General features: G+C 44.4%; 1 pseudogene; it reads right to left on the bottom strand.

Moving 5' to 3' along the window:
• Positions 1–1,915: 1,915 nt before the first annotated feature.
• LOC116089181 lies at positions 1,916–2,558 on the bottom strand (annotated as a pseudogene).
• Between the last annotated feature and the right edge of the window lie 5,228 nt (positions 2,559–7,786).

Here is a 7,786-nt window from a genome sequence, read left to right as displayed (position 1 = left end):
AATTTTACTTTTATGAATATGATTTGTGATTTCAGAGCTGAGCACTTAGTATTGGATGACCAATAGGGGGTGCTCTTCTCTAGAGAAGACTTTATCTACTTTGTTGCCTGTAATTCTTTGTCTAAGGTAATTCTTTGTAATTCTCTGCCTCGGGAGTTTCCTTTCTTCCATGGGAGCATGCCCATTACTGTCATCTTTGTTCATGTCTTGGTTACATAGCCATGTTGATGAGACTTCATGCGTATTGCTTCTCTGGCATTTGTAGGAGATACAATATCACAGCACACTCCCTGTTCCTCTGGCTCTTACACATTTTTCTGTTCCCTTTTTAAACAATCATCCTGGAGCCTTTGGTACAGGACTTATGTTGTAGATGTATCAGTGGAGCTGAGCAACACACAATCTCTTGTTCTCTGCATTTTCATCAAGTGTGGTTTTCTGTAATGGTTTTTGTCTGTTTCTTTGATAGAAGGTGAGGACTACCCCACATATGGATATAAGGATAAATACTTAGAATGTAGTTAGGAGTTATGCTGATAGAGTAAAGTAGTGGTTGTGGGCTCTTCTCCAAGACCTGTAACTTCTCTAGCCCCAGGTAGTAAGCTAGGCTTCTAGTTCCAGATAAGATTTCCCTTAAGCCCAACTAGAGAGCTGTTGGTTATCCCCAAGGCGATACTGCACCTTTGGGGTTATCTTGTCATGCTGGTGGTTGTGATTGGTAGGGATCACAGCTGAGTAGGGCTGTTGGTTGCTTCCTTACCTGGAAGCTTGCATAGCACCTTCTAGTACCATGAAAGTTAGTCCTCAAGAAGGAGGCTTTGGCTTTCAGGTCAGATCCATCTCAGGGCCCACTGGGTCGTGTGTCTGGTGCAGTGTCCACAGCAACAAGGGCAACAACAATAACCCATAATTTTTGGGAAGGTTCTTTGATAGCCCTGACCAACAAGTAAAAGTAGGGAAGACTATTAGCCCAAATGGGAAATTTTCATTTAAGCTATGTATGTATATGCACATAGACTTCTATGTATTATATATAATTGTAGGTAGACGAATAGTAATATGAATCCTTATGACTTTTTCATACATCTTTGCTCCTATTTTACCTTCATCTGCATTTATCTCTCTCCCCACTCCATAAGTAAAGCCCCCAGTTTGTTCCATTTCCCCCTTCAAATCACTTGTATACAACTCTTTCCCTCTTTCCCTACAAAGACCCTTTTTACATTTCTTTGTAGTGAAAGACCCCTCAAGAGAGGAGACCCTTACTCTAGTCTCAGGATTACACAACCCCCCACGAAACTCATGAGAAACAGATCTTGCCGCAAACACATGAGGTTTATTCAGGAAAACAGTGCACTGGGGCCGAGCTCATAACCCACACAGGGGCAGAGGAGTTCGACCCCGAGCTCAAGAAGTGTAGGGCATTTAAAGGACAAAATCACAAACCAGGGGGAGTGAGGGGGAATTCCAACCCAAGGTATTCAGTCAGTTAGGGAGGGGAACGTATTCATTTTAGGAAAGTAATCTTCATCTACCAGTCGGCAGGGTGGAGAGCCTCATGAACCAATTGACCTTCATTCCTAGTTCCGCCCTCATTGTGGATCAGTCAGGAGGGGCAGGTCTCGGGAACCAGAACCCTGAGGCTCTGAGTTAGCCAAGTTCCTGGAACCCAGAGCTCTGAACCAGCTGACCTGCATTCTTAGTTCTGCTCAGTCTGCTAGGGGTCATAAAAAACTTTTTTTTATATCTTTCATAGTTTTCAGTAGTTACTTCAGGATATAAACTCAGATCCTGGGACTTGGAGCCAGGAATTACAAATATGAGAAGCAACATTTGTCTTTCTTTCTTTCTTTTTTTTGTCAGCACTATGTAAATGTTTTATTTCATGTCAGCTGTGGCTCCCTCCTGGGCTGCTTCATAGGTTCTCGGTGGACCAGTGGGGCCAGTATGGGTACTTCTTCTTGTCTAGTTGGGTTTCTGGGAAGATCTTATTCAAGTTATCAATAGTCATCTGGTCAAAGCGGACGATGTTCATCATTTTCTCCAGCTGCTTCTCTTACTCCTGGATTCTGAGCTGAGCTTCAGACACAAGCTCAGCACAGTTTGTCACATCCTCATTCTCCTCCTTGTCCACCAGGGCTGTGTATTCATCCTCAGGCACAGGAATCTTCAGGGCATTATACTTTTTATCAAAATCATCCACCAAGCCAGCCTTGGTCCCATTGGCCTCGTGGTAAGCCCAGTCAATTGCTGGTGGTTTCTCAGACTTGTCAACTTGGTGCGGAGGGTCTCACTCCAAGACTTTAGGGTGTTTCCAACTGTCTTCTGGTTTTGGCATGATCTCCACAAAAGATACCCAGTCAATAGTTTTTAGAGCAAGTTTATGCCCAGCCATCTTGGGATATTTCACTGACCCCCGGCAAAGCACTGTCTCTAGCAGCAAGGAATGGAAGTGCCAACATTTGTCTTTCTAAGTCCCTTTCTAAGACTCTTAAAAAATCTTAGTGTGGGAGCCTGGAAGTGGTGGCACATGTCTTTAATCCTAGCACTTGGGAGGCAGAGGCAGGTGGATCTCTGAGTTCAAGGCCAGCCTGGTCTACAAAGTGAGCTCCAGGACAGCCAGGGCTATATATACAGAGAAACCCTGTCTTGAAAAAAACCAAAAAGAAAAAAAATTTAAATGTAAGGCTGTGTAAGATTTGTTCCCAGGGCTATACAGAGAAACCCTGTCTTGAAAAACAAAACAAAAAAAACAAAAAAACAAAACAAACAAACAAAAAAAACCAAAACAAACAAACAAACAAAAAAAGAATGCAAAAATCTTAGTGTGGGTGTGTGTATGTATGTGTATGTGTGCGCAAGTGTGTGACATGTAGTTAGAGACCAGAGGACAATTTTCAGGCTTTGGTTCTCTTTCCACTGTGTTTTGGGACAGGGTCTCTCCACCACTCTGTTGTTCTGCACACTCCAGACTAGCTGCCCCACACGCTCTGGCTTGTCTCTGTCCTCACACACTGTAGGAATACAGTATTATAGACTTGGGCCACTCAACCTGCTGCTCTGCATGGATTCTGGGTATAACGCTGATCTTCAGGCTTGAGCAGCACATGCCCTTCTGCCATGAGGTATCTCTCCAGCCCCTATCAGCTATAGATAAACTACCTGCATTGTGCTTGTGGGTTGAGCTATGTGCACCTGGCAAAATGAACTAGGATATGACTATAAATACAACCAGCCCATGTGGTATAGCAGGGCATTCTGAACCATTTTTAGTCCAGACTGCTGCCCAGCTCTAGAATTATAAATAAATCCAATTAAAAAGTGAAAGAAAATGAGCTAAGAAACTTCTTTTTCCATAGCTTGTCACTGCCTCAATAACAGAAACAATTCTGTGTTTAAATCAACTGTGCATTTATTTTCGTTACTTATTAAGTGAAATGCAACACTGGTATTCATCTATTTGGGTGTGAATATTTTTATTGTATGTGGTGTATGAGGTGGGGTGCACACACCTATACATGCACACAGAGGCCAAGGAGAGTGTCTTGTGGTTCCTTTTACCATTCTCTCCTATTCCTCTGAGGTAGGGTTTTCTCTGAACCTGGTGCTTGGGTTTTCTGAACTAGGCTGGAAGCCAGGAAGCCCCAGCAATCGCTCTGCTTCTGTGCCTTTGGAACTGAGATTATAGTCATATGTAGGATGCCAGGTTGTGACATAGGTCCTGGGATCAGGTCTTCATGTTTGCACAGCAATTACTTATTACTGCTAATCCTTCACTCTAGGACCCCCTTTCTGTTGTGTTATCAATCTTATGGTGATACAGTAAGAGTATTTAATGAACTCTACCCACTTGAACATCTCAGATGTATATTACAGTATTATCAGTTACTGGCCTTAGGTTGTACAGCATACCCATGGAGCACATTCATCTTGCTAAGTGGAAACTTGATGGCCATCTATTAGTAACCCTTTCTGCCTCTTCCCAGCTCCTGATAACTCATTCCACTCTTGAGGTCTGTAAATTTGAGGCTAGGGTGTGTCTCAGTAGTGGAGTGCTTGCCGGATGAGCCTCTACCAGGGCATAGTTTTGAGTCCCCACATTGAATTTGATGGACTTTCTAGAAACATTTAGATCATGAAGATTCTGACATAAGGAAGAGATTAACACATTGATAGACTCATAATGTCATGGCATTATTGGGATCAGCAGAAAGTAGAAGGTGGGCCTAGTTGAAAGAAGCAAGTTACTAGGGCACTTTCTTGCTCTGGTGTTATCTAACAAAACTTCCTGGAAGACACATATACACATCTACTCTCTCAGACAAACCAAAGTACAGAAACCAGCAAAGTCCAACTTGATGAATCAATGAGTTTTATTGGGGTTACTCACAGGAATATGGGTGAGGCATTACACGCAAGAACATAAATGACTCAAAGGCACTGCATCATCAAGGTCTACCCCAGCATAGGTGACAGCTTACAATACTGGGAACCTGGAGCTTACTGCACAGCCTTCAGCAGCTCAGCTGGTTTCTGCTTCTTCCAAGCAGCTGGTCTGCTCTCAGAGTCTTCTTTGCATCTGGACTTGGGAGTGTTCTTTTCCTCCATGTAGGGTGCCTTTGGGGTTCTTTTTGGGGGGGGAAGGGTCAAGACAGGGTTTCTCTGTGTAGCCCTGGCTGTCCAGAACTCACTCTGTAGATCAGACTGGCCTCAAACTCAGAAATCCACCTGCCTCTGCCTCTCAAGTGCTGGGATTAAAGGCATGTGCCACCACTGCCCGGCTGCCTTTGGGGTTCTTTTGAGCTTTTTTTATCTCCTTTCAATTAATAAAGCTCTAGTTGGGTTGTTGGTAGGTGGAAGTACCTTGCACCTGGTTGTCTCTCCAATGGCTTTCTAAATCTGCAAACACTCAGAGGTCAACAGTATGTCTACATAAAAAAGAAAGAAAGAAAGAAACCTTTCATGGGGATGGACAGGACAAAACAAAATCCCAAACCATTATCCTACGCCAATAGTGTGGTGAAGAGCTATCAAAGCCCTTTCTCATCTGCTGAGCAAATGTCAGGTGATTCCAGAAGCTCACAATGATGGAGATGCTAAAGCAGAACACAGCGACATCTAATGCAGCTCAGAAAGGTTCCGTCCATTTCTATGTATTGCTTCCTCCACAGATCAAACTGGGTACAAAACACAGATGGGATGTGGTAATTTAATTAGCTCTCTGTGTTCCTCAACCCTTCTCCATGAGCCATTACTTTTACTTATGCTGGAGCTCTTCCACGGAGCCTCCCTACATTTCTCCACACCCGATACACAGGACTCAGAGGACTATCTTAATCTGCCCATATCTACCACCCAAGACCAAAGGGAATTCAGTCTTGCTCTTCTCTGCAGACCAATAGTTTCCTGGGTCAGACAGGCTCTGGGTGGTGCCATGGATGTAACTGAATCAGTTCCCTACCCATTCACAATGCCTGGCTCCTACGTGCTACATACAAACTTCAGTGTACAGAAGTCTACTACGTACTGGTGCTATATGAAATTCAGTACGACAAGAATTTCAGTGTAGCCGGGCGGTGGTGGCGCATGCCTTTAATCCCAGCACTTGGGAGGCAGAGGCAGGCGGATTTCTGAGTTCAAGGCCAGTCTGGTCTACAGAGTGAGTTCCAGGACAGTCAAAGCTATACAGAGGAACCCTGTCTCGAAAAAACAAAAACAAAAACAAAAAAAAAAAAAAGGAATTTCAGTGTCAAATGGGCTCAGGAATATCTGTGAGCTACTTTAAGATCACTTATTTGGTCAGGCATGGTGGTGCATGGAAGTAGGTGGACCTCTGTAAGTTTGATGCCAAACTGGTCTTCATATCAAGTTCAAGGCCAGCCAGGGCTATGTGGTCAGCCCTATCTACAAATAAGCAGACAAAACCCCAAAACTCCAAAGACCACTCATTTATAGACTCCTCCCCTTCCAGAAAAAAAAGGAGGGCACATGAGCAGGGAACTAAAAGGGATCCCAAGGCCCTCCAAGGTGCTCTGAAAATAGATGATCACTCATGTAAGACAGAGACGGACAAAGGAGAACAAGGTTTTGTGTATTTCTCTGTTTATCAACAGACAAACATTGAGCCAGAAGGCACTGATGGAGACCAAGTCATCAGAGGTTTCACAGGCTAATGTAGGAGCTTCGTAATGTAGTGACACCAGAGGCTACGCATCAGGACTTCCCATAACCAGAGGTGCCTCAACAGAGAGGGTGCCCTGCTCAAAGGGGATGAAAACTGCAAAGACAAGGGAGGAAAACCAAGAGGTGTGGCCACCAGCAAAAGCAAGCAGGCTGAACGTGCAAGATACCCAGGGAGGGGGGAGAAGACACAGAAAAGGGAAAGAAAACTTTTTTAATCTTCCTTTTTTCATTATTAATTTGTCTCTTTCAGTTGGCTTATTGAGGGCAGTTGACCAAACCCAAGTTCAGTAACAATAGCAGCCCTGCCCCCCCCACGCACACACATATTAATGAATAAATATATAGTGATTTTTTTTTTTTTAAAGAAACAGTGGCTGCCCACGGGATCAGACTTTCCCTGGGAATCTCATGCTGAGAGAAGGGAAAGGCTTGATGCCAGCTACAGGGAGAACTTGTCTCCTGGAAAGGTATTGCACACTTCTCACAAATCCTCAGACCACCTCGCAGAAGGAGACTGAAGCTCAGTCAGCCAAGTGTCAATGGCGGGTGGGACCACAGCCTGCCCAAGGCTGTTTAGCTATGTACCCTTTGCCCTCCATTTAAACCTAAAGGTCATATCAAGACCCCTGAAAATGGAGTTGGGGGTTCCCAGAATCTCTTCATTGTTCCTCTTCCCACATTACATGTTAGCTTGTAGGTGATTCTGCTAGGCTTCTCTGAGGGACCTAGCAATGGGCTTCCATCACCACCTGCCACCACCAGGTGCGAGTAGCATATAAGAAGACTGTTCATCACCCCAGTTCTCTCTCTTTTTCGCCCTCTCTCTGTTGATGTGTGTTCCCAGCCATTCCTCTTTCTACCCCTTTCTGTCCTCTGCCATCATGGCTCTGCTCCCATCCATCTGCCTCTACCCCTCTCCAGACCCTCACTTCCCTCCCTTCCCTACTTCTTTTATACGAGGTCTGTAGCATGGTGTGATTTCTCAGGGGGCACTGTGGTATGGGCCCTCTGGGTACCACCCCACTCCCACCTGTATTATATTTTTTATAACAACATACATCTCTTTTCTCTGCTTTTCACTGTTTCTTATCTTTGACTTATTGAGGTGGCTGAGCCTAGCTTGTTAGGAATGCCAATGCCCAGGTTGTAACCAGACCTATGCCAACAACACTGCCTCAGCCCCCCACATGCTGATATTATATCCCCACACCTGATTTCAATTATTGTCTGTAAAACCCTTTCAAATGTTTGTCATAACCAAAATGTAAAATATCCTTTGAGAACTGGGGTTCAGAGAGGTCAAGAGAATGAATGTCCCTGTGCCAGCCGGGCTGCAGTAGATGTAACTCTTCTATAGAATTATCACTTGGTTTTTAAGCAACTGCCCACATATCAAGTCACGTTTCTTTAAATGGAACAAATTCTCCACTTGTCTTGATAGATACCCTAACCAGGCATGGTGGTGCATGCCTTTAATCCCAGCACTTGGGAGACAGAAACAGAGGCAGGAGGATCTCTATGAATTTGATGCAAGCCTGGTCTACAGAGTCAGTTGCAGGACAGTCAGGGCTACACAGAGAACCCTGACTTGAAAAAAAAAAAA

Source organism: Mastomys coucha, unplaced genomic scaffold, assembly GCF_008632895.1.
Source record: "Mastomys coucha isolate ucsf_1 unplaced genomic scaffold, UCSF_Mcou_1 pScaffold14, whole genome shotgun sequence".
In the NCBI taxonomy this organism is placed as follows: domain Eukaryota; kingdom Metazoa; phylum Chordata; class Mammalia; order Rodentia; family Muridae; genus Mastomys; species Mastomys coucha.
Note: the sequence above shows the minus strand (reverse complement) of the source record. Positions and strands in the feature narration are given on the sequence as shown.